This window comes from Episyrphus balteatus, chromosome 4 (assembly GCF_945859705.1).
Source record: "Episyrphus balteatus chromosome 4, idEpiBalt1.1, whole genome shotgun sequence".
NCBI classification, from domain to species: Eukaryota; Metazoa; Arthropoda; class Insecta; order Diptera; family Syrphidae; genus Episyrphus; species Episyrphus balteatus.
In genome coordinates, this window is record NC_079137.1 from 39,924,877 (window position 1) to 39,942,870 (window position 17,994).

At 30.2% G+C, this 17,994-nt stretch overlaps 1 long non-coding RNA gene across 1 annotated transcript; it reads right to left on the reverse strand.

Moving 5' to 3' along the window:
- Positions 1-7,757: 7,757 nt before the first annotated feature.
- On the reverse strand, positions 7,758-8,570 carry LOC129919709 (uncharacterized). The gene is made up of 2 exons (XR_008773107.1): positions 8,001-8,570; positions 7,758-7,934 (listed from the first exon to the last, which is right to left on the reverse strand). It is a non-coding gene; the product is annotated as an uncharacterized LOC129919709 (long non-coding RNA).
- Between the last annotated feature and the right edge of the window lie 9,424 nt (positions 8,571-17,994).

A 17,994-nucleotide genomic window follows, 5' to 3' on the forward strand; every position in this document is an offset into this window, starting at 1 on the left:
ATTTGGGTAGGACAAGATTTTTTTGTTTTGATGTGTAGAGTAGGTTAATGTGAGTATACAATGTTGTTTTCGGGGTTGAAAACCCCGTTTAAACTGTTTTTTGCTAATATCTTGCGAACCGTTCGTCCCACAAAAAAATGTTTAACATGGTTTTTGTAGATAATTTAGTTCTCTACAATTTTGATTAAGGTACTTTTTTCTGTAAAATTGGAAATAAGAAAGTTATACTTGAAAATAGATGTACATTTTCAAGAAAAAATACTTTGAAGGGCCACAACTTTTTTTCTACAACTTTTATTGAAAAAATACTTATGACAATTTTTAAAGATCATTTAATTTCCAACAATTTGATGTGCTCATTTTGTAGATTTCGTTTACATAAAGGTGCTGCAATGGTTCTACAAAAAAAGGTAAAAATTTATTTTCGTACTTTTATAAGATATATTTTATTTTTTTTTACTTTAATACGACTGATTTCAAAGGATTATGTAAGTTGGGTCGAAGCAAGAGCAAGAAGAAAATCGTATAGTATAGGGGATTTCAGGTCCTGGGGGACCAGGGCAATTTTTTAAAAAATGTTTTACTTTTGAAAAAAAAAATTATTTAAAACCAACGATTATTCTTTTGTTAACGATTATTCTATTTTTGATAAAACCTGTTTTATAAAATAGTTTATAAAAAAATTATTTTCAAAATCAAGACTTTGAAGAAAAATTACGAAATAAAATATTTCGAACTAATTTATTTCAATGCTGTTATGTGTTTTCAAACAAAAAAAACCGAATGCAAATGAGTCTTGTCATTTTCGAGAAAGAAAAAAAATCTATTAAGAAACTACTAAGAAACCTCATTATTTTTTGTTTTTATGTGACTGGATAAGGATATTCAAATGACAGAAATAATTTTCTTGAAACTTAAGGATCAGAAAACATGGTTTAAAATTCTTTTCATTATTATCAACTTCTTGCTTATCTACATATTTTGTATTGTTTTCATTTAAAAAAAACTGAGATTTCATTGCTCCAAAGTATTTATCTCAACTCATTTTTAGTGGAGGAAAAATAGTTAAAGTTGATGGATTTAAATATTGTGTTTCATTCGTACAGAATATCCTTTAAATAAGATATTTTTGTGAAATTAAAACTCAGATAAAGATTGACTTTAATGTGTGCACAAGACATTTTTTTTTATGATGGTTTTGATTAATTCAATGTTAATCGTTTGAACAAAATTAGTTCGAAATATTTTTTTTTCGTAATTTTTCTTCAAAGTCTTGATTTTGAAAATAATTTTTTCATAAACTATTTTATAAAACAGGTTTTATCAAAAATAGAATAATCGTTAACAAAAGAATAATCGTTGGTTTTAAATAATTTTTTTTTTTCAAAAGTAAAACATTTTTTAAAAAATTGCCCTGGTCCCCCAGGACCTGAAATCCCCTATACTATACGATTTTCTTCTTGCTCTTGCTTCGACCCAACTTACATAATCCTTTGAAATCAGTCGTATTAAAGTAAAAAAAAATAAAATATATCTTATAAAAGTACGAAAATAAATTTTTACCTTTTTTTGTAGAACCATTGCAGCACCTTTATGTAAACGAAATCTACAAAATGAGCACATCAAATTGTTGGAAATTAAATGATCTTTAAAAATTGTCATAAGTATTTTTTCAATAAAAGTTGTAGAAAAAAAGTTGTGGCCCTTCAAAGTATTTTTTCTTGAAAATGTACATCTATTTTCAAGTATAACTTTCTTATTTCCAATTTTACAGAAAAAAGTACCTTAATCAAAATTGTAGAGAACTAAATTATCTACAAAAACCATGTTAAACATTTTTTTGTGGGACGAACGGTTCGCAAGATATTAGCAAAAAACAGTTTAAACGGGGTTTTCAACCCCGAAAACAACATTGTATACTCACATTAACCTACTCTACACATCAAAACAAAAAAATCTTGTCCTACCCAAATTGCAAGGTTCGGTCAAAATTTACCTCGCTCATCGCAGCTGCGAGACTGAAAATTAAATTAAGACCTCCTACCCTTATGAATACCTATATACTCTCTTTTTTTCTGAGACCCCAGCCCTATCTAACAATAAATTCGTCTATTTATTCTCACTCTTACAAAACCCAGTAAAAATAATAATTTTCCATTTTTCGAACTTTTGTCGCGCATACTTTTTTTCCTTGAATACTTTTATCTGTTCATACTTTCCTACCTAATACTAAAAGTCGAGAATACTTTTTGTTTTCACACTTTTGTTACGGATAAAAAAAATAATCGAGCGCACTCTTAACCTTGCCTCGCTCATCGCAGCTGCGAGACTGAAAATTAAATTTAGACCTCCTACCCTTATGAATAAATATTTCTGTATACTCTCTTTTTTTCTGAGACCCCAGCCCTATCTAACAATAAATTCGTCTATTTATTCCTTCTTGACCAATCATAATCGTCCATCGCTCTTTTTGTTTTCGCCAATTCTCATTTCTCTTTGTAACTATTGCCAGATCAAAACCCAGTCAAAATAATAGTTTTCTGTTTTTCGAACATTTGTCGCGCATACTTTTTTCCTTGAATACTTTTATTGTTTCATACTTTCCTACCTAATACAAAAAGTCGTGAATACTTTTTGTTTTCACACTTTTGTTACGGATTCGAATAAAACCAATTGCAATCGTTTGTTCAGCTTGAGTTCCATATAAATATCAAATATTATAGCTTTTCCACCCTCCGTTTAGGAGATATTCAAAAAACAAATTTTGTCCTGAAAATTTCTAACAAATGTTAGGCATTAACCACAGTGTATGCACCAGGGTTGTAAAAAATCATTTTATTTTTAATGCATTTGCTCTCCATTACAATTCTTAAAAAAATATTCATTTTGCCAATAAAAAAAATTTACATTGAAAAAAAAAAGGAATAAAATAAAAATCTTATTGCAACTGCGAAATATATGCATTGAAAAAAAATATTTGTTGCGACTAAAAATATTTTGCATTAACAAAAAAATGTTATGGCAAAAATGAAAAAAAAAAATTGCATTAAAAATAAAAATTTTATGCAAAGAAAAATATTTAGCATTGAAAAAAAAAAATGTATTGCAAATAAAAAATTTTCTGCATAAAAAAAAAAATCAATATAAAATGAGTGCATTAAATATTTTTCTTCAATACTCTTCGAATTTCTTACAATTTTGGCTATTTGAATATATACAACTTTTTCAACTATACCTAATATTGAAGAAGTCAAAAAGTCAAATTTGTAAGAAATTCGACGAGTATTAAAAAACAAAATATAGAGTGACGGCAACTCCCATAGAAAAAATTTTCTAATTTTCTTCGAAAAACAGTGAAAAAACAGAGATTTTTGATACTTTGAGCGAGTGTCGGCACCATTTAGAGTTATCCAATCGAGCTGAAATTTTGGCTATCTAAAAATCTGCAAAGGCGGAACATTTTATGCGGTTCCCCCGACCAAATTTCGAAAATCGATTTCTTGCGGTCACTCTAATGCACACTTTTGCAAAATATTTTTCCTTGCAATAAAAATTTTATTTTCAATGCAATTTTTTTTTCATTTTAAAAACATTTTTTTTACGTATGCAAAATATTTTTAGTTACATTAAATATTTCTTTTTTCAATGCAAATATTTTTCAGTTGCAATACATTTTTTTTAATACAAATATTTCCAACTGCAATAAATATTTTTTTTTTCAATGCATTTTTTTTATTTGCAATAAATATTTTTTTTTATTTCAAATGCATTTTTTTTTAATTTATTTTGATTATCTCTTAAACATGGGGTGGACAAACGTTTCCCGTCTAGAAAATCACCTAAGCTGAAGAAAATCAAAAATCCTTAGAGCCGTTAAAAAAAAAAACAATTTTCTAATAAATAATTTTGAAAAAAATATATTTATTTATTTATTAATATTTTATTAAAAGTTAAATATAAAGTCCACACGAAACTTGGTAGCAATTACATTACAACACTTTAAACCGAAACTTAAAAAGAAATCAATCAATCCAAAACTTGAAAAAAAAAACCTTTTTTTTGTAGATCTTAAAATAAATCTTTCCAAAATTGTATTTTTATCAAAATATAATTATTAATGGTTTATATACTATTTTTTTTTTTAAATTGAACAAATCTTTTGTGAGTAAATTAGGAATAAAAAACGGGAGGTTATGTTTTTGAAAAAAAAAACTTTTTTTCATAAAAAAAAATTGTAGATATACAATCTAACGGCCTTGAATTTGCCGTCGAAGAAGAAAAAGATTAAGTTGCGTTACTTTTTTCTCTAGCCCATCAAATCACCATTTTAACTTTCCCTTTCACAGAAAAAAAAAACCTTATATCCAATTATAAACAATTCGGAGAACAATTAAAAACTCCTGACGTCATTAACTGCGGTAAACTGCGCAGCCATAAATAAACTCAAAAGAACAAATTTTCTATCTTTTATTTATTACCACTGTTGATTACCAACATTATAGTCAAATATTAAATTCACTTTCGCATTAATCACCTCGTTAATGGAAAAGTTTCTATATGTGGTCTTATCGTTAGGGCCTTCGGCGGCAGTGGCGGCTAGCAGTAGTGATGGAATTAACGCTCTGCGCTGCAACCAACGTTAAAAACCGCCTTCAATCATTTTGTATATTGAATGCAATAAAGTTGGTAATGTCCGCAATTTATTACTGCCGGTCTCGCTCGCTAGCTCGCTAATTCAACTGGCATCCCATATAAACAAATCAGTCTACCAGCATCAACAACAACCTTTAAACGCACCTCCAACTCTTCTTTATTCCCCCCACGGAAACTCCCGAACACCACACCGCACCCATATCAAACACGAATCTCGACTCGATCATATAAAATTCATTTTCACTCGATTCGCGCCTAATCCGCGTAGCAATTAAAAACCAATTCTCTATGCCAAAAACTGAGTCGAACACATAAAATGTGATTTTATGTCTGACTCTGGGGGTGATTTGTTTCTTTGGTTTTGGCAGTATCTATCTAGTAGTTGGCGGTAGTGATGCGCCGCGCCATCATGATGGAACATCATTTTGTTTTGGGGGAACATTAACTTGACCGCTTGTGGCCGGACCGTCATCAGAGCAGGTCTGGTCAACCAAATGCCGAGAGACAAAACAGGACATCATCGCAGGACTACTACAAATGTAATTCGAAAATTCGGGGCGCTAATTTCTGTTTATAACCCTCAGAGTCGTAAATTAAATTAATTTTAATGTTTGGTGCAATTACTGTCCGAAGGATTAATTGCAAACACACCAAACAACCAGTCCAGGAGGCTATACTGCACTGTTTTCTCTCTGAATGCACTTTCTCGTTTTGGGGGCAAAGGTGAGGGAGGCTTAAATGCATTGGTTTGTATACGAATAAAGCTCTGCATTAGATGACTTTAATGTTCCGTAAAATGGAAATTGCTATTCTCTGAGGTATTTCGCATGAACTTGCACATCTAACGCACTTAAAGATTTATTAGTTATTCGAACAATAAAAGTCAGTTTGGTTAACAAAAAACTAGGAGAAGGAGATTGACTTATACAATGTGCGGTCTTTCAAAAAGTAAGTAGGAATGTCTGGTGTTTTAAATTTAATTTGGGGCTATAAAAAGCAAATGGAAATTTGAGGCTACAACACAATTAGACATTTTTTTAAATTGATATTTAAAGGTTTGTGTCGAAGGTTGAGAAATATTAAGGTTTCTGGTCCAGAGTTTAAAATTAGGCGTTTTTTTTTATTTAATTACTCAAAACTTAGCTGAAAATTCTTAGCTTGCAAGAGTGTTTTTATTCAAATTGATGTAACAGCGAAAATAACATAGAACTTAATTTTATGTATTCGAAGGTTTTTATTTGAACTTTTTATTGAGTTGCTTTGTTTACAAATTAAAACAGTTACGCTCCTAACTCAACGAAAGAATTACCGTTGAGCTGTTTTGAACATTTTTGTAAAAAAGTGCATCTAATGCACTTTTACCATTTCTGATGCAACGCCATTGCATTTTTGCTCCAAACTCAACGAAAGAATTACCGTTGAGCTGTTTTGAACATTTTTGAAAAAAGTGCATCTAATGCATTTTTACCATTTCTGATGCAACGTCACTGCATTTTTGCTCCTAACTCAACGAAAGAATTACCGTTGAGCTGTTTTGAACATTTTTGAAAAAAAGTGCATCTAATGCATTTTTACCATTTCTGATGCAACGCCATTGCACTTTTGCTCTTAACTCAACGAAAGAATTACCGTTGAGCTGTTTTGAACATTTTTGAAAAAAAGTGCATCGAATGCATTTTTACCATTTCTGATGCAATGCCATTGCATTTTTGCTCCTAACTCAACGAAAGAATTACCGTTGAGCTGTTTTGAACATTTTTGAAAAAAGTGCATCTAATGCATTTTTACCATTTCTGATGCAATGCCATTGCATTTTTGCTCCTAACTCAACGAAAGAATTACCATTGAGCTGTTTTGAGCATTTTTGAAAAAAGTGCCTCGAATGCATTTTTACCATTTCTGTTGCAATGCCATTGCACTTTTGCTCTCAACTCAACGAAAGAATTACCGTTGAGCTGTTTTGAACATTTTTGAAAAAAAGTGCATCGAATGCATTTTTACCATTTCTGATGCAATGCCATTGCATTTTTGCTCCTAACTCAACGAAAGAATTACCGTTGAGCTGTTTTGAACATTTTTGAAAAAAGTGCATCTAATGCATTTTTACCATTTCTGATGCAATGCCATTGCATTTTTGCTCCTAACTCAACGAAAGAATTACCGTTGAGCTGTTTTGAGCATTTTTGAAAAAAGTGCCTCGAATGCATTTTTACCATTTCTGTTGCAATGCCATTGCACTTTTGCTCTCAACTCAACGAAAGAATTACCGCTGAGCTGTTTTGAACATTTTTGAAAAAAAGTGCATCTAATGCATTTTTACCATTTCTGATGCAACGCCATTGCACTTTTGCTCTTAACTCAACGAAAGAATTACCGTTGAGCTGTTTTGAACATTTTTGAAAAAAAGTGCATCGAATGCATTTTTACCATTTCTGATGCAATGCCATTGCATTTTTGCTCCTAACTCAACGAAAGAATTACCGTTGAGCTGTTTTGAACATTTTTGAAAAAAGTGCATCTAATGCATTTTTACCATTTCTGATGCAACGCCATTGCACTTTTGCTCTTAACTCAACGAAAGAATTACCGTTCAGCTGTTTTGAACATTTTTGGAAAAAAGTGCATCTAATGCATTTTTACCATTTCTGATGCAACGCCACTGCCCTTTTGCTCTTAACTCAACGAAAGTCTCGCTAAATGGGAAAAATGCAGTTGATGTCTTTTAAAAGTTTGCCAATCTTTCTTTTACAGTTACCTCTTTAAGCAGTTCAACAATTCTTTAATCATTCACACGAAATCGATTACCAAAAAAAAATTCGGTATTTTGTTTAGTAAAGACCCAAACCCATTTTTGGTAAATCGATTACCAAAAAAAATATATCGATATTTTGTTTAGTAAAGACCCAAACCTAATTTTGGTAAATCGATTTTTTTGTTTTTTTAATTCTTATAATTCACAGCCACTTATTGCCAAAAGTAGTACTTAAGCAGCAATTTTGATGAATATTTTCAGTGTCATCGGACGAAAAACTGAAAATCGATAAATACACCTAAAAAAAAAAATATCGATAGCATAAAAATAAATTGAAAAAAAGAAATCGAAATAAAAGAATTGCAAAAATGGAAAATTTAATGGATCGAGCTTTTATGAGACATGTAAGTTTAATTATTTGGAATGTTGAAACAATGGTTTTTAATTATATTTCATTTTTAATTCAGTTCCGCGGCAGGGAGTGGTCCAATCCAAGGACCTGGTTTGGGAGCCCCAATAATTTGGTAAGCTAAATATTAAATTGAATAAATTGTTAAAAATTTCATAAAATTTATTATATATAGAGACAAATTACCATGCCGATACCATTGCAGCCCATCGAAATAATCGGGGATGGGCCACATGTCCTGGTAAGCCCCTATTTTTATATTTCTTGAATTTAATTTTTTGAAAATCTTGACATATTTTCTTCTTTTTTCTTTTTTTTAAAGCCGAACTTGGGAATAATATATTTTCCGCAACAAAATGTCATAGTGACCAGGACGAGGGTGGTCAGGATTCGCAGGAGGGTCCATTTTTCGGTAATTTATTGAATTTTGATATTTATTTTTTTTAATTATATTTTTTATTAATTTGATTGATTGATTGCTATGTTTTTTTTTTTTTATTTTCAGAAATATAATCTGTTTTTACAGTGGGTAAAAACTAAATTTTGGAAATTTCAGCGGTTTTTGAAGCGAAAAATGGATTCTCAGTCAATAATAACAATCGTTTGTGCGATTTGCTTTTTTATTGGCTTAAGCTTTTATTAATTTATTTATTTATTTGTTAATTTTATTTTATTTTATTAATTCATTTTCTTCTATTTTACAGATTATTGCGTTTAAATAAAACAACATCTTTTCGAGTTTTTTATTCCAGCAAACAAAATGTTTTTTATTTTACTTTTTCGTGGATATTTTTCTTTTTTTTTTAAATTTTTTATTGATCTTTTCAGCTTAGGGTTATTATTTTATCTCTACAATTAGCAGAGAAAAAATATTTTAAATAATTAAATTCAAATATTTAGGAACTGAACAAATATATTCATGTCTTCTGTTTTCCAAATGGAATGGAAACATGAATTAACATTTCTTATATTGGTTTGGAAATCGTTTAAAATTTTTTTCTCAGCTTTTTTTTTAAATACAGCGTGGAATTCGGAAATAAAGTAAGTATCGTAGTCAAACTTGAGAAGAAAGAATTTTTAAAATTCTTGAGCATGTTAAGTTTAAGGTTTTAGATTTTATTTATTATGTTGGTGGTGATGACCTTTTGTTTATGATATTATATATTGTAGAACGGGCTTCAGGTCAAATGATGACAATAATACATTTTGTTTCATTTGACCTGAAACCCGTTTCATAACATAATAAGATTTTATTTATAATATATTTCCAAGACCGCGTAATTTTGTTAGAATAACACAGTGTTATTAATTGATTCACTCATAAAAGAGATGACGTTCTAAAGACCACTCGCTTCCCGCCGCGCGCTCCGTTTTGATAACAAAACTGATAAATCCTTTGAGTAATAAGTTAATTTGTATGATTAAGGTTAAAATAAAAAAGGGTCCTTAACAATTCCCCCGAAAACTAGTAGCTCACTTTAAAAAGAAAGCCTAATACCTGTACTAGCAACATAGGGAGAGCTGCCCAGTGCTCGAAGACTGGCTCACATTTTTTGCATTGAGGAATTTATTTCTGCAAGCATATCTACATATTTCACTGACGAATTCCCTCCAAAGACTCCACAGAGAGAGTGCTCTGTTCTAAGCCAGGGCCTACTGGTCCAAACAACTACGCTATAGTAAGTATTGTGTGGTATCGGCCAATGTTCTGTTTACAATCCTTTCTATGTCTTGTTTAGGTCGAAAGGGCAAATAATTTGTTCTGAATGTTAGTCAAGCTGTGGGGGCTAATATTTGTTGTCTTTTTTAAGTAATTTGAAAAGATATTGCCTTCATGGCTTCTATGGAAATATTCAATTCATAAGCTTTTTTGCTGGCTTTAAAACCACAATGGTCAACTTTTGAACCAAATTAGAGGATGTTATGGTCAAAGAAATTGCTTTTAGAGCTGCTTGAAAATGATTCATGAAAGACATCCGATTCAACCCACACTCCATTTATGAGCCATCAGTAAAAACACATGTGATGAAGTCTCTCATCAACATCACAACCCGAGTCGAACTTTATGTACGAATTTAGAACTCAAACTGCTTAATAGAATCTATTTAGGTAGTTTTCATCTTAAAATAAACCTAAATACGAACTTTGTATACTTAGCTATCTTAGTATCTCCTGAGAATCCTTCACGACCCATATATAACGCCTTTTAAAACTGAAAACACTAGTTTAATCCTAAATATTCTGTTTGTGTCCAGAAATTTTAGACCTTACTATGTACTTTTAAAGCTCTTTAAGCTTGGTAGATACTAGTAATACTATATGAGATAGGTTGAGACTATTAAAACACCAAACACTTTTTTAGTCCTAAATGTTCTTTTACTTTTCAAACTCTTGAGACTCCAAATACTAGTTAAGTCCTTAAAGAACAAGTTCAGACAGGCAACTACCTTGGCCAATGACTTGACATTTCAAAGGGCATTCGGCGAGTGCGGATCGGTGTCCGTAATTTTTTTTTTATTTAAGCTAAGTATACAGTTCTTCTAGCAAAAAAAAAAAACCATGCATTTCTCAGGGGAGAGATTTTTTGATTTTTTTCAAAAAAAAATATTTTTTATTTATTTTAATAATAAATATCAATATTTTTTTCTTCACCACTTATTTTTTTTTTTTAATAAAAAGAACTGTATACTAGGCTTAAGTGAAAAAAAAAACAGTGTTCGCTATGTATACGTAAAATGATACTTGACATTTTAAAGCCATTTGGCAAGTGCGGATCGGTATTTTTTTTTTTGATTTAGTGAAAAAAAAAACAATGTATACGTGAAATAAAAGAAACGGGGAAAATGTGAAAAAAATCTAAAATTTGTGAAATAAATACAAAGAAAAAAAGTGGAAGTGAAAGTGAATAAAATTAAAAATTTATATTTTTGTAAAAAAAAAAAAAAAATACGAAAGTAAACGTGAGTCTTTTTTTTTTAATTTGAACTAATTTTTTTTCAAAATTTTATTTTATTTTTAAATGTCATGTCGTTTTCGAGATTAAAAAAAAAAAAAAATTTTTCTGAGAAATCTTTTTTTTTACGTGTATGAACTTGTTGGTAAATAAATTTAAGAAACATTAATCTTGCTTCTATTATTTATTAAACCTTCAGAGTTGTAAAGGCATACAATAAAGTGACACAGTATTTGATTATCCTGAACAAATTCTTTTTTTTTTTTTCATTGATAACGCCTGAAAACTGACCTGTCAATTTTTCTTGCTGTATGTCTGGAGCACCCGGCGCACAGTGGTTCCCTCATGGAAAAAACCCAAAAAAGTGAAACAATTTTCTCAATTTTTTTGATTTGGTTTTTCGATTAACAATATATTTAAATACAGAATGCAATCAATTTTAATTTTTTACATAGCCCTGGTCCCGAGTATACTTAGCTCAAACTAGATTCTTTAAGATTTTCGAAATTTTGTTCTTTTTTTCTGCAACTTTTGACGATTTCTTTTTAAAGAATAGAGCTTTTTTTTTTAAAAAAAAAGTATGTAGTGTTGTTAATGGTATATTTGTCCTTAAGTCTAAATTTACCGTTTGTTGAATTTGCTTTTGAATCAGAAAAACCAGAATATTATATAAAGACACCTCTAGAGCGAGTAGTTTTTACTCTTTGTCAGCCTATAAAAAAAAGCTCCACGATGCTCCACGTTCATTTTAGTATTAATTTAAAGCTTATGATATATACTATTTATGGTGTTAAAACGAATGACCCATTTTGACCCATTCTCCCGTTAGAGCTTCTTGAGTGTAGCAATGCGTGTCACTCAAACAGCACTTGAAATCGGTATTATCGTTTCTAAATTAACTGCTTTTTTGATAAAATAAATTTTTTTACATTATAAGAGGTCTATGTAGTCATCACTGATAAGCCAAAAAATAAAGAAAAATCAAAAATTTTCCCAAAAAGGAAAAATATCCAAAAAACGATATGAATTTTTTTTTTTTCAAAATTTAACTTTTTTTTGAAAAATTGTAATTTTCTTTGGTTTATCTAAAATTTAAACGGTGTTTAATAATAAAATGTTCAAATAAACTCAAAAGAATTTGATTTTGCTCGTAATCACCCATAGTTATAAAACAGCGGCACATTTTCTAAAAACCCATAAAAAGGCCTTTATGATAGCTTTTCTCAAATGCAAGAAAACATTTTTTTAACAAATTAAACTTAATTTATTTGTAGAGAATTAAATGAAATTTTCAAATGTATCCTTAAATTCTCTTTAAAAAGATCCGTTGTTGAGATATTGATAGTCAAAGTCAAAAGTATGGTTTTTGGTGTGATGACTGATATTGCAATCTAAATCGTAAATCGTAGAAGTTTGAAACAAAAAGAATCTTGAGGCCAAATAGTTCTAAAAATAAAAATCATTTTTTCGCTTTTTTTAGAGAAAAGTAAAAACAAAAAAAATTTGGAAAATTTTGGTATTTGAATAATTCCAAAGATTTAGCTATTTTACCATTAGAAATAAAATATTTAGTTTGAAAATAGAGGAATGTTGCTTTCAATGCTTTTAGTTTTGTCATGATACGATCATTTTTATACTATCTATCGAAAATCACTAAAAAAATCACAATTTTTTTTTTGTTCCTTTAATTTTTTGCTTTCTGAAAAACCTTCTCTGTATTCAGTTTTAATTTGCCTTAAAGTGTAAGAGACATTTACATTTTTAAGAAAAAAAAAAGAACAAAAAAAGGAAATAAAAAGAATCATATATATTATTACGGTTGTCGAACACCCTTTTCCTGGACTTACACCGAACAGATTTTAATAAATTATATCTTAAAAAAAGGCGAATTTCTGCCGCCAGAATCTGTCAAAATATAAATATATAAATGTTTATAATTTTTAAGAAATCTTAATTTGTTTAAAAAATAATATTCCAGCCAAAATGAATTTTAAAATGACTTTTTATCACTTTCCAATGAATCTGGAAATGTTTGACATGGCGTGTTCCTGTTCACATTAGGGGTGTTCGTATATCATTAGTTCGTATCATCAGGGGCGTTCATTAGGCGAGTAAATTCTCCGATTTGCTTAAAAATTCTGATGGTTAACATTTTAAGCATTATTATGTACAAACAAATTGCAGATAAGTTTGGACAAAAATATGAAACCTGTCAAATTTTAGAAGTGGGGATGAAATCCTCTCAGAGAAAGAAAAAATTGTGCAAAAGTACGCAAACTCTTTTAGGACAAAATTATCATTTATTAAAAGAAAAAAAGAAGGCACTAGCTTTTGAAAGATTTCAGACTTTTGTCCCAAGAAATTTTTGGGCAGAAATTTGCAAGAGGGGCTCTCTTTTTTGTAAAAAAAAAACTACACAGTTTCAGTCTAATCAAACAGGAATTGGGTTAAAAAAGTTGAAAAAAGGAGAATTATTTCTGTTTTAGGCAGTACCTAAACAGCCCTGTTACATGTAACATTAGTTATACATTTTTATTTAATTTTTGGAACACAAATTAAAAATGCCAACTTTTGAGGTTCTGGGTAGTCAACCTCCGTAAAAAAAAGATCACTCAAAAGTTTTATTTTGTATTTAAGTGCCTTATATCATGTTTTCACTAAAATCCAAATGAGATATTTTCGTAAACTATTTCATTTTGAATGGTTAATGGTTAACCCATAGAATCCGTTCCACCCGTTGTGTCAATCAATCCGTTGAAATTGAAGGATGGGACAGAAAGGGGTGACCCAAAGAATACGTTGCATGACGGATTGCTTTTTGACAGCTCACTTTAAATTCCAAGGTGTGTTCGATATTTTCTCGATGAATGTGCACTAAGGAAGTTCTGATGCAAGAAATTGTTAACTATTATCGTTGTTCTTTTTTTTTTTAATAAAATAAAATACGCTACTAGACTTTATGTATGTTCTTGCTCTTCAGTTAAAAACAATTTTTAATAACAGATTATCATTTGTAGATATGACTTTGGCATAATAAAATTGAACTCTACAACAGAATTTTAGTATTTAATTGATATAATTTATTAGATATATCATTAAATGTTACTTTTATTACATTTTCTTCACAAATAAACAACTAAAGTTCACAATTCATAAAATCAGAAAAGAAAAGAACACAGTTCTTAGCTCTGAAATTCCCCGGTCTGCACTCCGAAACAGAAAATCGAACTGATCTATTGTTGACAACCAATGTCAAAGGATACGACAGATGAAAAAGTAGAAAGTTGGGCTATTTCTTCCGTCGAATTCGTCAAATACAAATAATTGATTTATTTTATTCATTTATCACATAATACGATATTTTGATAGGAATAATTATATTCCACATAGTGTAGTTCCGATAACCAATGAAAGATACAAAATATTTTGCTTATTTTTTACTTTGGTGTACTTAGCGTAGTTCCTTCAACATCAAGTGCGGTCCTACCTTTATTTTAATTATTCTTTCAGATCATTGAACACTTCTACATAAGATGTTTCCAAAATTATTGGAAAGTGGAAGTGTTCATCGCTTTTGACAGGATCTTTGGAATAAGTTCAGTGGGGAACTTCCAACGATTGTCAGTATAAGAAAATAGTCAAAAGAAAACAGAAAAAAAGAAAAAAAAATTTACAGCTATAGCTGGGATGGTGAAGACTGAAGACATAAACAAACAAAAGGAGGCGCGAATTGCGATAGAGTTTTGTGAATTTAGTTCGTGTTTTCCAAAATAAATATGTAAAATTAATTATTTTTTTTTAATTAATCGGAAATAAAAACTTTAAATTTGAAAACAATCGCGAAATATAAAAGTTTTTGTGGTTAAATGATTTCGAACACACAGTGTTTGTTGTAATGTAAGTGTGTGTGACAATATGTTTTTTGTTTACATTTTCCCTGCCGAGATATGTCAAATTAGAAAAGGAAAAGACAAAGATAGTTTTTGGAATTTCCCTTTATGAAAAAAAAAACACCGCCAGAAACAAAACAATAACAAACGTTTAATGGCGTTTTTAATTGGCAATCCGGAATTGTTCTTCGATTCAGAATCCCAATTGAACAGTTTTTTTTATTCCGAAGAATCTGAAGTTTAACATGTGCCACATATATGTGTAATCGCGCCAAACTTCATTTGTTTTTGTGCTGCAAACATTTTGTACTGCTAACATTTAAATCTATGAATGTGTGAGTGATTCTGCTTCTGATTCTGTTTTTAAAACCAGAAGAGAAATTCTGTTTTTTTTCAGAATCAGAACTGTCAGTTTTGATTTTTGGTTTTTTGTGAAATTTTTTGAATCCAAAATGGATGCCATGCTATGGTTTTCGTTTTTTTTTTGTGAAAAAAATTTGTTTGCATCCATCATGGATGTAATGGCCTTCCACTGCGGAGTTAATATTAAAAAAACAAAAGCGACTTTTCTGACAGACAGCTGCCAAAGTTTATGTACAGTGGTGCCAAATATTTGCATGGATTTCAAAAATCAATATAGATAAACAAAAAAACACACCTATGGTTTTTTTTTTCAAGATTTTTTGTAAGTACCTACATATATGTATGAACATATTCCGTAGGAACATTTCATCTTCCATTTGCCAGGAAAAGTCTGGGAAGTGTACCTATGTATGTACATATATAGTATATACATACATAATGTACATAAGAAAAAAGCCGGAATATTTGAAGGCTCCAGGGGAAAAACAGCACAAGTCCATTCCAACTCATTTCGAGAAAAATGCGTTTTTAAATTTTGTTCTCCATACAACTTAGTACTTAGCACACAATTTATTTATTTTTTCAGCAAGGCTTAAATTTGTTTTATAAAAGTAAGGATGCCATCAGATAGTGGTCAGTAAATACTACAAGACCTCATCATTCGTTTATTTTTGACAAAAAGTGGACATGTGCCGTTTTTCCCCTGGACCCTTCATTTGCTCTTTGCGTGCTATAGGGGCGTAAGTGTTGCACCCCTATTACGATTGTCAACTATCAATTCTTTGCCCCTGGGTAAAAAGGACTTACATAAATGATAGTTTACCAGAAAATCCGATTGAAGTTGAAAATCGATGAATTTTTGAGCATTGATCCCCTTATTTTTATAAGAAAGAGTTACTCTAAATTTATGTTTTTGATACCAAATAAAAGAGCTTATTCTTTTTTCATCAAAACCCGAAAGTGCAATTTTGTGACTTAACCTCTTTGTAGCCGGAAGCAAAGAATTTATAGTTGTTAAAAAAAATTTGATCTCTTATTTGCTTTGAAAAAAATTTGAAAACGAAGAATGATGCTAACCGTGAAATGTAACTGAAAAGATCCATTAAAAAAATGACCAGTTTTCCCCCATTTCGATTTTAAAACATCAAATTTCAGTATTTATCAACTATCAATTGATAGTTAAGGTGGTGAATGCATGATTCAACATCGGTTCAAGTTCTTCAAATTGACCAAGTTTGAGATATTAGTTGCGGCAACCTGTTTGAAATAGAGTTAATTATAAAATGTATGTACAACTTAGGGAACCTAGAATTGCTAAATTTAATGTGCCATATTCATAGCTGTTTAACTTAAACTGGGGCTAATCCAATGTATTTTAAAAGGGATGAACAGGAGTTTTTTAGTAATTCTCGACTTTTTAAAAAACACACTCTGCATTTACATTTGTACCTACCTAGCTATACTTTCTTTTTATTTAAGCATGCGAGAAGTCTCGCACGGGTAAGCTAGTAAATATATATTAATCAATACAAATTTTAAAAAAATGACTAATTTTAAAGCACGACACACAATTTTTTAACCACGATGAGAACTCGTTTCATTTAATTTATATACCAAATTTCAATCAAATCAGTCCACCCGTTCGGTTTTTATAGGTTTTTTCCACTTACTCCATAGAAGGGAACCACTGTGCGGCGCTGCGCATCCGATGGATTCTACCTGAAGAGGTCATTAGGCAATAAAACTGCACTTTTTAACTTCTTAAATCATTTTCTGATTTTCAGAATAATTCTTAAATGAATATTTAATATTCATTTTATTTAACCTGAACATTGATTATGGTTTAATTAGAATTTGTATTACCTATTTAGAATATGTAGAGCTTATTGAGGGTCTAAAAGGTTTTAATTCGATTTTTTTTTTTGGTCCTAAATAACTACCCAAAATGGGATTTTTTCCGATAACCGACTATTTGCGGTCTTAAGTAGAGGTTATTTCCTTTAGGAATCTAGTGATATTTATGACCTATTGAATCTAAACAAAGAATGTTTAGGTAATATTTAGGTTTTAAATAGTGCCAAATGTTCGACTCGGGAATCAATTTCTTCTTCTTTCCTTGACGGGAAGTAGACCAGACAATTTAAGGTGTCAAGAACATATCTGACGGTGCTAAAATTGGTGTACCACTGTGACCGAAAGGCTTTGATTTCCAACATCTGGTTCCTTTTAGCCTTAATTAACTGCTGGACACATGATATTTCATATAAAGGTCTAGAAGAAAGAGATGCAAGAGAATGCTAAATGGTTCAGTTGGACACGACCGGAGAGTTTTTTTTTTAACGTTATATTTCTTAGACTGTGAATATTTTATTTCCAATCATGTATCCATGTCTTTTAGACAATTCTTAACGAACGTGTGAACTTAAAACACATAACTGCTCTATGTAGAGAAGAGTTGTATTTATGTAAATCTATAGCAAGGAAAAACTCTAAATACAAAAGTGCACTTTATACTTAATGAATTTAAGTATTTTAAGGCAAACTATGAGCATTTCTAATGCCGCGTAGAGATAGTTTACTTTTCGGTAAGATTATTTCTACATAATGTACATGATTTTCAAGTTGTACTACGTCAAGAAGGGACACTTAACAATTAGTTGTAAACGCTATCAGTTTGACAAGCTTTATAAGTTAAAAATGTTGTTATTGGAATTAGAGGTCTGCAATGAACGGGCAGGTTCAGAAACGTTAGGGACTAAATATTTAGGTAAGTTTAACGTCTCTGACGTCCTTCCAATTTAGGCAATTTTATTGGAAAGTTGATCGGAAATATTTAGTCCCTAACATTTCCTGAAGGGGCCCAATGTCTTAAAAGACATTCCAAAACAGTCCATTTTACTTCAAATACCTCATTAGCTCTATTTAAATCTTTTAAAACAAAACAAATCAATGTTTTCCCATAAAGAGTATTGCA